Source organism: Rattus norvegicus, chromosome 17 (assembly GCF_021556685.1).
Source record: "Rattus norvegicus strain SHRSP/BbbUtx chromosome 17, alternate assembly SHRSP_T2T, whole genome shotgun sequence".
NCBI lineage: Eukaryota > Metazoa > Chordata > Mammalia > Rodentia > Muridae > Rattus > Rattus norvegicus.
In genome coordinates, this window is record NC_141550.1 from 4642891 (window position 1) to 4658684 (window position 15794).

Consider the following 15794-nt stretch of genomic DNA (forward strand, 5'->3'; position numbering starts at 1 on the left):
TAACATCTCAAGCACCATCCAGATAGAATGCACACGAACAGCCATGTCTTCAACTCTCTGTAGATGCTGTGGGACGTGGTGGGTGTCAGGACACGTGAGCAGTCCATTTGATGGGAAGACAGAGAATTGGAGAGCTGTACTGCTCTTCCGCCATCCATTCCCCACTTAACTGTGGAATGAGAAGTGAGTTTGGGGAGTTAGATTCAGTGTCTAGGGGAAACGCTCTGCCGACACGATACGGTTTGCCCGTCAGGATGGACAGGACTCCGAAGGTCCTCTTTAGAAGTTGAAGTTGTTAGATAAAAGCAACAAGATAACACTGCCCAGAGGTGATGGACAGAATATTCGATTGTGTTGTGGGGCATATTTAGAGTGAACAAATGCTAGTGGTAGGGTCAACCATCATGGAAGGTCTCCAGAACAGGTAAAGTCAGAAAAAAAAAATAAAACAAAACAAAACAAAATAAAAAACCACTCGGACTGGGTAGAATAAGAAAGGTGTGAGTAGACGTGAGACTAAACAAAGATGTGTTCCAAGATCGTCATGGGCCTCTACAGCTGCGATAAACATCACAGAGAAAAGGTTCATTTGCCCCATAATTCCATGGCTTAGTCCATCCCGGAAGCAAGTCAGAGCAGGAATGCAAAACAAGAACCTGGAGTCTGAAACTAGAGCACAGGATCCGTGGAGGAGTGCTGCTTACTGACTTGCTCCCCATCAGCCTGCTTCCCTACACAGGCTAGACCACCCTGCCCAGGGTTGGCACCATCCAAAGTGGGCTGGGCCCTCTCACATCAATCATCACAATGGGCGGGACCCTGCCACATCAATCACAAAGTGAGCGGAGCCCTCTCACAGTGATCATCATAGTGGGCGGGGCCCTCCCACACTAACCATCAATCAAGAGAATACTCACAAACGTGCCCACAGGCCATTCTAATGGAGGCCATCCAGATGTATGGATTGACTGAAGGTGACCTTCTCATAAAGCTTTCCCCTATTTTAAGAACTATTCCTGCCATGGCCAGTCTCCAGGGAATCGGCCTTGTGACTGCTCACCACCTTGCTCACATCTCTGTAAACATCTCTTCCACAAACCTCAGAGATTGCCACATGTTTCCCCCCTGACTTATGTGAGACTCTGGAGTACATTACTTGCCTGCCAGTCCAAGGTCACCTGATCTGGGCATGAGGAATGAAAACAGGCCAGTTGGAGGGTTCACAGAAAGCTTAACCTGTGGCCATTTTATTGAGAGCAATCAGACATTGCATACCCTTATCAGAAATAGAACATAATGGCAATTGCCAGGATCAATGCAGACAGGGTTCAACGATGTTTGCAAGCTATACAGGGTAGGCAAGATTAGTGTCTAAGACCAATTGTCCTGCCGAGTTTCCATGCTCCCTTGACTTCTAAGGGGATATACAGAGAACCACAAAGTCTGAATACTTCACTGTCTAAGAGAGAGTACATAAGTCTTGCAGGAACTGGAAGGCACATTCTACCCTAGGAGCCACAGACTCTAGCCTGAAAAACCTATGACATATGCCTCTCAAGGCAGTCAGGCTGGGCCAACTCCATGGTTTCCTGCACTATGCAAAACACTGTCTCATAGGAAAACTCACGCCAAGGATCAAATCAGACTGCCAAGAAATCCACTCCCAATGTTTTCCCAGCAAGAGGAGTGGTTCTCACCCTCCTGTGTTGACTGAGTAGTAAGACAGGGCAAACAACCCCGCCCCACGGGTGCACCATCCAAACCTTGCCATGGAACCAGATGTGGATCTTTGAGGAGTCAATCATGTACACAGCAATGGTCTACTTGGCCAAAGGAAGGGGCTGGACTCTGTCAACCTCAGGTTCAGGCACCAGGACTGAGCTCAGCTGAGGGTCTTTATGTCAGGATGACTTGAGCTAATACGAGTCTATGATAAGCATAGATTTCATACCTCACTTGCCCCATTACTGAGGGTTGCCCCAGTGCAACAGGCGTTGTATTTGGAAGAACTTACATCTTCAATTCTCAATACAACAAGAAATAAAAACTAAAGAAAGTGATATTATATCTGTTTATCCCTTTATCCATATATATATATATATATATATATATATATATATATATATATATATAGTCATGTATGGTATGGAACAGTAATTAAAACTGGAACATTTGAGTTTAAAAGTACAGCTGAGAGGCACTTCATTCTCACCACCACCCGGGGGCCCAGGAAGCTAAGTGGCTGCTCAGCTGTGAAGTCACAAGGGAAAGCCGTGGAGAAAACCAGGATTCTCCCAGCAGACTCTCAGGTAGACCCATAAGCTGGCCATCCCTCACTGGCACTTAAGACATTTGGATGTTTGCGATCGATGAGAAACACAGTTCTGAGAATGCTAATACATACATATATGCATGCAAAGACACGGTCCTTCAAGCAATGATGTCATCCCATTCGCTACTAACGTGACTACACTCCTCGAAGGAGCAGTCCGTGGGAGTCAACTGCCAAAGGCAGAGTGGGAGCCCTAAGACAAAGGGAGACATCAGCCACAATGAGAGAAAGCAGGCCACCATGGCCAGAAGGACGGTGACATGTGTATGAAGGAGAATCATGAGTGATGACAGCGTCACGTGTGGTTCAGTGTGAGGCGTGTCTGTGGACAGACTCTGTGGGTTCCCCTGTGGCAGATGCTGTAGGACCATCACTGGGGGCTATGGATGTGCCCCGGTGATGATCACATTGCAAGGCTCTTGTCTCCATTTCTCCTCTCCTTAGCTTTTTCTTATTTATGACTTCTTTCAACTGTTGGGAAACGCTTGGGGGAATTCTGTGTTCCCCAACTACTCTAACCCCATGCCCATCCCCGTCCCACCAACCATCAGTGAGTCCCCTGGACTGAGTGGACACTTGTCTAGATGCAGGAAGGGCAAAACCACCATATCCCATCCTGTTGTCAACCACATACACACACACATAATGCCTCCTCAAACTCTGAGAGCATGAACACATCAGAAAACATTACCATGAAATGCTATGCTACCCCCTTCAGCTCTAATGACCTCACCTCCTGAATTATAGTGTTTGAGTAAAACATACAACACCCATGGCTTCCAGGATAGTCACAAATTCTAATATTGCTTCCAGGAGACCCTTTCCCCTCCTCTATATTGTAGGACAGAATGACTCATGGACACCAGCTTCATGGTGCTCAACCCCGATCCTATGACAGTATCACACCCTGGTGCCTTTGACATCCATCTTTATAACTGAACCTCCAACAGAATTAGATTTTCTTTATGAGCACCCTTAAGAAGCGATGCTGGCTGTGCTGAGTACCAAGACAAGCATAGAACTATGGGCTGAGAACTCTGGGAAGGCCTGTGTGTGGGTTTGTTTGTGTTTAGACTCCTTTTAAAGCAGATAATTATCTGAATCCTTCCTGCTGGCTTCCTCGGGTGTTACCCGTGACAGAAATCATTCTAAATAAACAGAAATTAAATGTCGATCTAAAGAGAGGTTCCTAGTCAATTTCTTGGCTCGTTCTATAGTTTGCCTTTAATTCGATGTTGGTGAGAGAACACTGGCATCAAGGAAGTACTAGCAGGACTGAGGAGATCGATGCTCAGTGGGTGAAACTCTGCTGCAGAAGCAGGGGGAGCCCGGGTGTGCATCCCCAGCAGCCACATAAAGGCTAGGCTTCACCTTGGGCATCTGCGATCTGGGACTTGGGGGCAAAGACAGGCAGACACCAAGGGTTTGTCGGCCTGCCTGTCTAGCCAGAATAGCAAGCCCTAGTTCAGTAGGAGACCCTGCTGAATAAATAAATAAATAAATAAATAAATAAATAAATAAATAAGATGGGGAGATAGGTCAGCAGGTAAAAAAAATCCTCACTGCCAAACCTCATGTCTTGAGTTCCAACTTCCAGACCCCATGACAGAGAGAGAGAACCAATTCCCAGAAGTTACCCTCTGACCTTCTGAGGCACAGACCACCCCTCTCCAATATGAACCAGTAGTAAATACATTGTTTTTAGAGGAAGACATCCCAACGGCAGCCTATATCCTGTGAGCACGTGCACACACATGCTTACAGCACACACGGGCACACAGAGGAAGAAAGGGGAGAGACGGAGAGAAAGAATTGATAACCTTAGAGGGATAGCTGCTCCTTCAAGTACTGAGCGCGTTTTATCTTGCTTGACCCGACAGCAATCTTACAAAATGGAACTGCTGTGGACCCATTTCACTAGACGTTTAATCCTTCGCCCCACAGCACAGCCAGGAGGTTTATTATTAATTGTTATTACTGAGAACAAGATAGATAAATATTCACAGATCACATGACCGAGCCAGGACCCAAGCCAAATCTCTCTGACAGAGCTGGTCTTCTCAGCCTCCAAGTGAAACCAAAGAAGGGAGAGGGAGATTTGATTGGCTGCTGGCCCACATTCCCTTGCGTTTTCCCATTGTTCTTCTGTCTGCAGTGTTGGGAAGGTAACCAGACAATGAGCCCCAAAGCGATCTGAAGTTTGCTTGAGCCAGTGCAGCAGCAGGTGACCTAGAGAGAACTCAGCAGGTTCTCATTTAAAACTTCATAGAATCAAGGTTTATCCCTGAGGAGAAAGATAAAAAAAAAAGAAAAACAGGAGGGGCTGGGGATTTAGCTCAGTGGTAGAGCGCTTACCTAGGAAGCGCAAGGCCCTGGGTTTGGTCCCCAGCTCCGAAAAAAAAAGAACCAAAAAAAAAAAAAAAAAAAAAAGACACAGCCAGTGACACCTAAGACTCAGCCCAACAAAAGCAATGTCTACATCCCCAGATTCATCAGATTTCTCACATGGGTGGTTGGGGCAAGGATGGAGATGACGGCTGTGTGTGTGTCTCTGTGTGCAGTTCATGTGTGTGCCCATGTGTGTGTCTCCACCTGTGTCTGTCTGTGTGTATGAATGTGTGTGTGTGTGTGTGTGTGTGTGTGTGTGTGTGTATGTGTGTATGTGTTACAGAGAGAGGGAGGCAGGGGAAGGGAGGGAACATTTGTCACTTCCTTCCCAAACACGACATCCACAGCATCAGGAGGACTTCGAGTGAGTGGAAGGAACAGCAAAGAGCGTAAAAGGGAGAGGGACACAGATGCCCAGTGCACAGCTTGTCCGGATCATTCCAAGGGACCAGTGCACGTGTGGATTTAACAGAAGTCCATACGAAAGCTTTGTACTGGCACAAGGATCTCTCCCTGAGCGCCAGCAGACACCTTAGAGGTTTGCGATGTTCTTTTCTGTTTCCTCTGCTTCTTGCATCCCTACCTGTTATTTCTGCTTTCTTACTCTTTTTGTCAGTTGATTCTGTTTCTTCTTAAGATGGGAATATCACTTTCTAGCCCAGACTGGCCTCCAACTTGTGATCCTCCTGCGTCAGCTTTCTCGGTGCTGTAGAGTGTGTCGCCAGGCCCTGCCTGTTCCTCCAGCACTGCTTTGTCACCCTGTGCACACATCGGTGCACACATCATGAGGAATTGTAAACACTCAGTCACCTGACATTTTCTAATCCAACTAATGATAGAAGAATTAATCAGCATTGTGTGGGGTGGTGTGGAACAAGGTGGGTTGAAGTGGGATGGGGGATTGGGGGTGGGGTGCTAAGGTAATCAGCTCTCCAACTTCATAGAGCACAGACAGAACACCTAGGAGACGGGAAGTGCCGGTTGGGGCTATCCTGAGTGCATTTCCCCTGGATGGGACCCTGAAGTGTGTAGGCACAGGATGGAGCTTGGTGGCAGCGGGCTTTCATCAATCCCTTCCTGATTGTGATTTGTGACGAGGCCAGTTGCTTTGAGCTCTGCAACCCTGACTTGCCAGCGGTCTGTAACCTTGTGTTATGAGCTGGAATAAACCCTTTCTGTCTTAAGTTCCTTTAGACAGAAAGATATTGAAATACCATACACAGATGGCAGAATCAGGACGGTCATTTTTACACATAAGAATATTCCTAAACGTTGTGTCTTATACCAGTTCTCTCTGCCCATCCATCTCTTTAAATCAAGTGGTCCACAACTGGTGTTGTTTTGGACCTGAGGGATGGTCTGGCAACATTTGGAGACTTCTTTTGGTTGTGGCATCTAGAACAATACATTCAGGTATTCACAGGACAGGGACATTGTTACACGTTGTGTTACATGTGTCCTGTTACAAGACTACACTGTACCATCTCAGAGCAGACTGCTACCAGCTGTGGCTTAGCCCAAGTGAGCTGAGTGGAGATGGAGGCAGGGTCTGGAGTTCAGTGTCATACTTGGCTACATAGTAACGTGTAGGCTAGCCTGGGCTGAGACTCTGGTAAGGAAAAACAAAAAAAATCCCACAGGCACCAATGCTGAGATACCCATGATTCACCACATCCCATGACTACTCTCTATAGCGATAGTTTTATTTGTAGAACAGTGTGGTGGTTTGAATGGGAAATGCCCCCCCACCCTATGTATTTGAATACTTGGTCCCCAGTGGGCAGCATAGCTCGTTGAACCCTTAGAGGATGGGGCCTTGCTGGAGGAAGGACATCACTCTGGGTGGGCATTGAGTCTATAATCCTGCTCCACCCACTTCGTCCCCTCCTTCCCCTCCCCACCTCTCTCTGTGTGTGTGTGTGTGTCTGTCTGTCTGTCTCTCTGTGTGTCTCTGTCTGTCTAATTGTAAGACAACAAAATCTCTTTCCTCATTTATCACAGCAGCAGAAAAGTAACCAACGCGCACAGTTTTCGAGTCACACGAAAACAAGGAAGAGAGTGCATACAGAGTTCCTGCGTAGCTCATGTTCTGAACCTCTATTAACATACCAGATTAGCATGCCGCATCTGTTGTAATTAACCAACAGGTATGATACATTAACCAAAGCCAGTCATTCACATTATGTTCTTCTGATTTCCTTATCTTCTGTCCCTTACCCCATCTCTGCTGTGGTGTCATGAACAGCAGGGTGCTGTTTCTAGTTGTGAGAACTTCTCATCTTTCGGTTCCTCTCGGTAGGCCAGCTTCTCACACTTTCCTGCCTTTAGATAATCTTGACCATTTTGAGGACTCTCATCACAATATGGAGTCTGACACATGTCCCCATCTGGGATGTGTCCCCTCTGTTTGCTCTGTACCAGTCCTTAGGCCAGGAGAAAGTTCAACAGACCAAATGCTGCTTCACCACCTCGTTTCTATAACAGATACTTTCCACCTGACTTACCACGGTGAATGTCGGTCTGCGTCCCTTGCTGAGACCATGATTTCCAGGTCCCTTCCCCACCTTCATCCCTCGCCCTGTGAAAGGCAGTCACTGGGCACAGCCCAGCTTAACTGGGGGGTAATGTTCTACCCCAGTGATGGTGGACTTCCAACATGACCGCAGGATTTTACCCATGAATTGTGTCTCTCCTTGCCCACTTCTTGGTTCGGCAATTGACTTACGTGGTCACCCTCAGATGTCTGTTGTGTGTGTTCTGCTATATACCAGACTTCACTGACTTTCTGGCTCCAGAGTCTCCCCCACTTTGGCCACTGGGGTCCCTCTGCCAGATATACTTTTGGCCTGGTTCTAGAATCAGTTGTTTATCTGAGGAGTTCTGGTTCTTTTTACTGGAGCATGGAGTTAGACACCGAGAGCTGGGCACTAAGTGTGCATCTTTGTATGAGGACCTTTTTTCTTTTTCATTTTAGAATTCTTGGGTACGTAGGGTGCCTTTTGGTATTAGCTAGCTCTCTCTCTCTCTCTCTCTCTCTCTCTCTATATATATATATATATATATATATATATATATATATATATATATCATTGGGGCTGGCTTACAGGTTCAGAGGTTCAGTCCATTATCATCAAGGTGGAAACATGGCAGCATCCAGGTAGGCCCGGGGCAGGAGAAGCATCTCCAGTACAGTTGCAACTAGGCTTCACCGATAGGCTCTCATAGGCGCTCTTCATGGTACCGAGCCTCAATTCCTTTGCATGATTCCTTCAGCCCTGGGCCATCCACTGCAGCTGAGGCTGCACCTTCACCAATGGCCTTCCGTGGCCTCTCACAGTGCCAAGCCTCAGCTGCTCTTCATGACCCACCCCTTCATACTCAAAACCAGGACCACCTGGGTGACTCTTACACATTGCCAAGTGCAGCTGTAGCATGAGATACAACCTTGGCGATCTCCGGAACACAGCTCCTTTGTGTTCTCAGAAAAACACTTCCCAGAAGATTTCACCTCAGTGATGCTGGTCTCTTCTTAATCGCTGCTAATTTCTTAGCTCCAGCATCAATTTTCCCAGTAGTTCCTTTTATTCTGGACTCTAAAGCCAGAGCTACATGGCCAAAATTGCCAAGTCCTGCTGCTTGCTGGGGCTGGAACATGGCCCCCTTGTTCTATTACATTATCACCAGCTTTCTGCTTCGCAACTCCTTCACTGCCTAAGTTTGGCTGTCTTGGAACTTGCTCTGTAGACTGACTTTGAACTCAGAGATCTGCATGCCTGTCTTCTAAGCACTGGGATTAAAGGTGTCACATGAATGTTATTTATAAATGAATGATATATAAATATATTGGGAGCATGTGGCCCAGTTTTAACCCACACATAATGAAAAATTCTTGGCTAATTTGCCCTAAAACATGGCCATTAACAGAACCCATCCTAATAACCTTGAGTCACCACAACTCCCTCCACTATGACCTCATGGTCCTAAGAGAATCTATTGCTTCAGAGCTGGGTATGCATTCTGTGGTTGAGGACAACAAGGCATGGCTTCTATAAGCCCACCCAGTGGAGTCAAGCATAGTCCCCCAGAAACAGTTAGTACTGTTAGCTGTGTGTTTGCTTCTAAGAGAGCTACCCCAGATGGGACCACAGCAGAGGCCCAGAAAGGAGAGAAGCTTCAGCCAGGGGTTCTGGGTGACAGAACCATAGCCAGAGGTGCTTACTGACAGCCGTAACCAGGGTGCTGACTGACATAGCTGAGCGTCCTCTGCCACACAGCTGGACAGAACCTAGCACATTCCTCCAGGCCATCTGCGTGGTTCATAGACCTTGAGCCTTTGGTAACATGCCTGTCTCCATTAGGAACACTGAGGGAAGATGTGATTGGTCAGTGACTCTTGAACCCGAGAACAAGGAACAGTCATAGTTTGTTTCCTGCCACTGAGAACATGTTACCATGGGAACACGTCAATGAACCCAGGAGTATGTCCTCCAGAAGCCCTTGGGTCCCACAGCAGGAGACAGGTTAGCACGGAGCATGTTTTTCCCTAAACGGATAAATGCCCTGAAACTGAAGGGCGATGCTCTTAAAGAGAACGCTCCTCTGAGGCCCCACGGCTGTACACACGAGGTTCGAGATCAAGATGCGACTAATGGTGATACCTTCTCTCCATCTCCACACCAGCCTAACCTTGCTGGGTGACTGGTGGTAACGTCCACAGTGGCCATGCCAAATAACTTGCCCTTCAAAGAAAAGTTGAGTCACCCTGGAAAGCCTCCTTCTTAGCTTTTCCAGATAGAAGAGATGATGTTGTTTATAAGGTCTGCAAGAGGGGGCCATCCACCCTGAGATGGTCTGTGAAGATGTATCTGTGAGCACTTGAGGCTCTGCAGCCTGGATCAGAGCAGCTGCAGCAATGCTGTCCACTGCTCCCCACTTCCTCCTTCCTTCCTATTAGCCTCACTGAGGGGTTCAGCCATAAAGCCTTGTTCCTCAGCAGCTGGATTGCCAGCTGACAAGAATCCCCATGGCAGCTCCATCCTCCCCCCAGTCCTCCCTGCCTCCTCTGTTGGCCTCACAAAGCCCTCCCTCCCCACAACCCTGTCTCCCTAAAGCCTCCCCTGATCCACGACCCCAAGTCAGGCCAGAGAAATGTGTTTGTCAGAGAATTGGAAAGACCTCAGTTTGGGGTTAAAAAGCACAGAAAAATCCCAGTGTCGGGCTGTCATTGTTGCAACCCTAATGTTACCCTGCTCAAAGCGCCACTGATTAAAACCAGGGCAGTTAATAAACCGCAGGCTTTATTTCCCCTCAAATGTCTATAACCACTTTCTTCAACCCCTATTAAAAGGCAAAACCCCAAGAAAAACACAGCTTTGGAGACCGAGGGCCCTTATTCCCCAGAGGAAGAAGAGGTGAGCCAGCTCTCTCTCTCTCTCTCTCTCACCTTTCCCCCACCGAGCAGAGCCCAGCGTTTTAATAACTAAAGAGAGAGATCAATAAAAAGCAAGGAGAGCTATCCCTGGTCTGCAGTCCCCCTCAGCCTGGCCTCCTTCACCAAGGCATCTGCCAGCAGCAGTTCTAGCCTCTGACTCACATCCTCATTACGTTCTTCTCCGCCTGCCTTCCCCTTAAGGGACCGACTTTTCCTCCCATCTAAGCCAAAAGAATTTCTCTGGATTAAGGGGACTGATGAAAGCATTTTTAATATTCGAGTTCAGGTTTGCGAGCTCCATAAAAAACAGACTTGTTCCCAACTGCCGCCGGCTCTGAGCTCCTGCCTCCCCTCACGGATGGTTTCTCTTCTCCATTTGCTCTGCAGGGGGTGTCTCTGACCCCCTCCCCCATCATCCCCAGAGGCTCTGCCAGCAGGACTGGTCACCTCACAGCCTCACCACCCTCACAGCCTCGCTGTGGCTGCCTGCCTGCCCCCCAATGCAGGATGTAGCGTCTTTCAAACATCCTTCACCCAGGTGGTGATGGGACTTAGAAGACATCTTTCACGTTGATGCCATCTGTCTTTCCGAGTAAAAAACTGGTTTGACGACGCGCTGAGCACCTCAGAGGGGAACAGGTCTCAAGCTGCAGGGGAAAGTTTTGACAATTGATTCCAGGCAAAACTGGAGCCTCCCCCACCTCCTCTGCCTACCCTGCCTGGGACTAAGGAGGTGGAAGGGAGGGAGGTTGGTGTCTTTCCAGGGCTGCAAGATACTCTTTGTTCTTTGTTCTTCCTACATTCTTGCTCCCCAAATTAATGCCAACTTTTACCTTAGAGCCAGGAACCTTGGAGTTAGTGGGGCGAGCATGCCTTTTCTGAAGGGCCTTTGCCAGCAACGACATGAACCATGAACGTAGCTCAATTTAAAGGTCCTGAGCAGCAAGAGGCCTGGGCCAACCCTAGTACCATTCTGAGCTTAGGGCCTGAGATCTGTCTGCTTAGGAAATAACTCTGTCCACATAAGTGCTGCTCCCTGTTGTCAGACCAAACGTCCCTCTGGTCTCCAAGTTAAGGCTCATTCTGAAAGGGTCAAGTCCTCTCCACTAAGTGCCTCCCACCCTCCCTCCCTCCTCCCCTCCCTCCTTCTTCCCCTCTTTCCCTCCCTCCCTCCTCCCTCCCTCTGTGGCATTTTCCATCCTCTTTCTCATCCAATCACACCACCACCCGTGAGGTGATTATCTTCAGTGTGTCGTGTGTCAGCATCCATGAACCAGACATCGCACTTGGTGACAGGGTAGGAGTGTGTGTATGTGTGTACTCAGGTGACATTAGTTACAAATCCCACCTGAAGGTATCCTATCCTGAAGCAGTTGCTAACTCAGATCACTGAGTCACGCAGAAAAGGCTGCCCTTGTCTGGATGAGGACATGTTTAAGTGACTCCATTTTTTTTTTTTTAAATTGGATATACTCTAGCGATTTTAGTGCTTAGGGCAGGACGGCCCCAGTGTTCCCATTTTAAACATTTTCACAACAAAAAAACTAACAAAACCCCATCTCCCTATTGCTTTTCCAGAGAACTGGAGGGAGGAGCACATGCTCTGTCAGGATCGTCTTCCCTGTAAGTTACCTCGATTAATGACAGTTGTGATGAGTCAGTATTAGCAGACGTGTCCCATCACCTTATCTTTTGAAGAAGGGCTCATCCGGCTCATCGGTGAGACAGCCGTCTGTCTCAGCCTCCCATAAATGCACGCCCACCTCTGGCTGCTTCTATGGGTGCTGGAGAACAAAGTTTGGGTCCTCTCATTTCCATGGCAACCACTTTATTAAGTGAGCTCCTTTTTAAAAAAAAAAAAAGGTTACCTTTATTTTTTTAATTGGTTTTAAGATTTATTTATTTGTTTTTAAAGACTTATTTATTATTTACTATATATAATTACACTGTCGCTGTCTTCAGACACACCAGAAGAGGGCATCAGATCCCATTACAGATGATTGTGAGCCACCATGTGGTTGCTGAGACTTGAACTCAGGACCACTGGAAGAGCAGTCAGTGCTCTTAACCACTGAGCCATCTCTCCAACCCAACTGAGCTCCTTCTATGGCATGTGCACGGGCTCCTCGATCTGTGTTTACTATGAGTCTACCAAGCCATGATCGTATAGAAGGTGCTAGTTAACCCAGGCGGCAATGAATAAAAAAGGTGTGCCTATGGGAGAGAGGTCTGTAGGGAAGAAAGGAGGATTTACAGGGTGGGAGAAAGAGAATGTGAGGAGACATTCATTACATGTATGAAATTGCCCAAAGAACAAACCTAATTCATGAAAAACGTTGAGCCTAATTTTTGTCCCTGTACAAACAACAGCAACCCAGTTCAGTATTTGTAATGGCTTCACTCCTAGAGCTGGAGTGAACTACAATCCAGAACCAGAAGGCTCACCTATGATCCAGATCTTGAGGCTGGGAGATACAAGTTTCTGACCTGGATCTTCACATGGAGATGGTGAGGCATAGTAAAAGTTTAGGCCCAGGCAAGGTGGTACACACCTTTAATCCCAGGAGACTGAGGCAAGGAGATCTGAGTTCAAGGTCAGCCTCGGACTAAGCAAGTCCCAGATCCAGGCATGGTTGTACACACCTTTAATCTGGGCCACATCTTCTGCTACAGGTCCACATAGGGACATTGGAAGAAGGAAGACTCACTCTTCTTCACCTGCTTGTACTTACTTACCAGCACATCTACTGCAACCGACTTCTACAGGAGACCAGCTGAAACAACTAGCCTCTGGGACTGAGCAACTGCTAGATCCTTGGACTTCCCATCCACAGCTGCCCATTGTTGGGGGTAGTTAGGCTACAGACTGTAAGTCATTCCGATAAATTTCCTTAATATAGAGAGACATTCCATACATTCTGTGACTCTAGAGAACCCTGACTAATACACTACTGAAAAACAAAAAGGCATACATCCGTTTGACACAACCTCCACGTACCTGGATGGAGGGGGTTGCGGCCATGTCTATGAGAAATGGCCTTGATTGATAACTGACAGGGAAGGTCCGGCTCATTAAGGCTGGCTCTGTCCCTGACAGGTAGACCTGGGCTGCGTGAGAAAACCAGCTGAGCATGAGCCAGAGTATAAGCCAGTAGGCATACTTCCCTGGATGACGAACCTGTAAGATAAACCCATTCTTCCCCACGTGACTTTTGGCCATGGTGTTTATCACGAGAAAAGAAACTAGGACAGTATATGTTTGAATGGGAACAGTCTCACGGGCTCGTGTGATTGAATAATTGGATAAATGATTCAATAATCAGATAAAAAGCGGGTGGGACTCTTTGGGAAGGATTAGAAGGCGTGGCCTTGTTGAAGGAGATGAGATGTATAGGCTTTGGGGTTTCAAATGACTCTGTGCTCTCTGTATCCAATTTGGAGTTTGAGGTGTGAACACTAAACTAAACTGGTCCTTCACTCGGCCATCACAGACTCTAACTCCCTGAAACCATAAGCCCAATTAAACATGCTCTCTTAAAAGTTTCCTTGGTCATGACGTCCATCATAGCAATAGAAAAAACAATACAGTATATGACTTCCAATACAATGTTCATCTGCCTATATCTGCTATCTTGCTCTGTCTCCCCCCAGCTACACATACACGCACACACACAATTGGCCCTTGAGGAAGCCAGTTGCTATGCCATGCAGTCAAGCATTTCTGCAGAATGACAGATTTATGAGGCAAGGAGCCAAGGGCTTCTGTGAAAATGGGGCAATAGAGCCATCTCGTCAGCAGAATCTCTAGTCGCATTTGAGCCTTCAGGTGCCTCCAGCCCCAACTGAGAACTGCCTGGGCAGAACTACCTACCCAAGTCTCTCCTGAATTTGGAGCCACAGAGGTGAAAACCATTTGTGGCTTGAATTGTCTACATTCTGGGTGTAATCTGGTATAAAACTGTAACAGATAACAGACATTTCCCTACTACTCCAGTTGTCCATGTTGCCCACCAGTTCACAAAACCAACTCGGACAAGGAAATAAAAGTCCTGTTCCACTTTCTCAAGACTTGGTGACACAGCGAGTGGTCTGAGACTTTGTGTGTAGTCACTCTGACTACACAGAATTGTAGAGCATTGCACCGGACTACCTAGAAGCACACCTCATTTCCTGGGACCTAAACTAAAGGCAAAAGTTCCTGTCAGTTCTTAAATCGACATTTGACCTTCTGAAGCCTCTACGTGAGAAACTGGGGGGTCTTCTTCCACCATCCTGTGGCATCACAACATAATTCCTACAATGGGTTGCCACCACTTGACCAAGAACACTGCAGACTTGTGTCCCACGAAGTCACTTTTAATTGGCAGAAAATCTTTCCCAGAGAAGTAAGTAAGTGTGGCCCTTGAACGCCTGTGTAACTCTGATGTCACCGGAGATATTTAGACATCTCCACACTCGAGACTGAGTCTCTCAGCATGGCTTTGGCTCCTCTAAGGCTGACCAAACAACCCAAGGACAAAAACACTCAAATGAACGGCCCACACTGTAACAGAACTTGCTGTCGCAGGCAAAATTCAACACAGTCCAGTTGCAAAGGTCAAAGAGGCTGGAGAGGTTTCCAGACTTAGCAGGATTTCGGAGACACTGAGGTCATGCTTTTTGGTGCTGCCTTTCCAATGTTTAGATGTTCCTGTGCAGAAGATTAAAACTGTGGAGGCTTTGCCTCTTTATAGAACTGCAAATAAAATATCCCTAAGAGAAGGTCTCCCTGATGAAGAAACACATGCCTTTCATTTGACTGCCTCTGCAAAGTGCTTTTAAAACACTCCAGGAGAGCCCTCCATGGGCCACAGCGTGCTGGCTGCCTGCGCCTCAGTCCCAGCATGAGGATAACACACACCACGTTTTCCCCTTCCCCCTTTTAATCAAAAGCATTAGAGCTTGAAAGAAATGGGGGGAGGAGTGGATCTCTCCAGATGGTTTCCCAGAACCACTGAGAGCTCTGTTCAGAAGGAAATGGAACAGTATTTCCCAGCTCAGGACCTTATGTGAGTTTGCTTTCTCCCAAATCTCTGTGCATGCTGACATCACTTTCTGCTGAGCACTAAGAGTCTATGAGTCTGTTTTGCACCAGACAGGAGAGCACACCTGGGATTGCGTGCTCATGCCGAAATAAAAGTCCGCCTTCTCTCCCCGTTATAGGGGTGGGGATCGAACTACCTAAGACTAGGTCATGCGAAAGGTGAATATGAATTTATGAAATACATTCACAGAAGCAGGTTTCTCTTGAATCCTGTCCAGTTCGTATCTGTCTTCATTTGACTAAAATAAAAGCCCGTTCATTTCCACGCACCTCTCCATATCATACCCAAGCAGCCCGAGGCTAGGTTCTAATCCAAGTTGTCTTCTCTCCAGAGAGCCACTGGCCCCGTGGTGAATTGCTCCCTTCGGTATTTGATGCCAATAGCTGCACTCATCCCTCAAAATCTATCCCTTCAAGCCCAGAGCACGGAAGCCTTTCCTTGGATGATACGTTCCAGAAAGACAGTGCCTCTCTGCACAGCTGTTACGTCAGGAGATGGCTGTAGATGTAGACTGTAGATGACCAGAAGATAGTACCAGTTAACACCGTCTATTGGAGCT

At 47.3% G+C, this 15794-nt stretch overlaps 1 long non-coding RNA gene across 1 annotated transcript; it reads right to left on the reverse strand.

Annotated features, from left to right (window-relative positions):
* Positions 1–10396: 10396 nt before the first annotated feature.
* Positions 10397–15794, reverse strand: LOC102553430 (uncharacterized). Its single transcript, XR_015641410.1, has 3 exons — positions 15505–15794; positions 11784–11994; positions 10397–10798 (listed from the first exon to the last, which is right to left on the reverse strand). It is a non-coding gene; the product is annotated as an uncharacterized LOC102553430 (long non-coding RNA).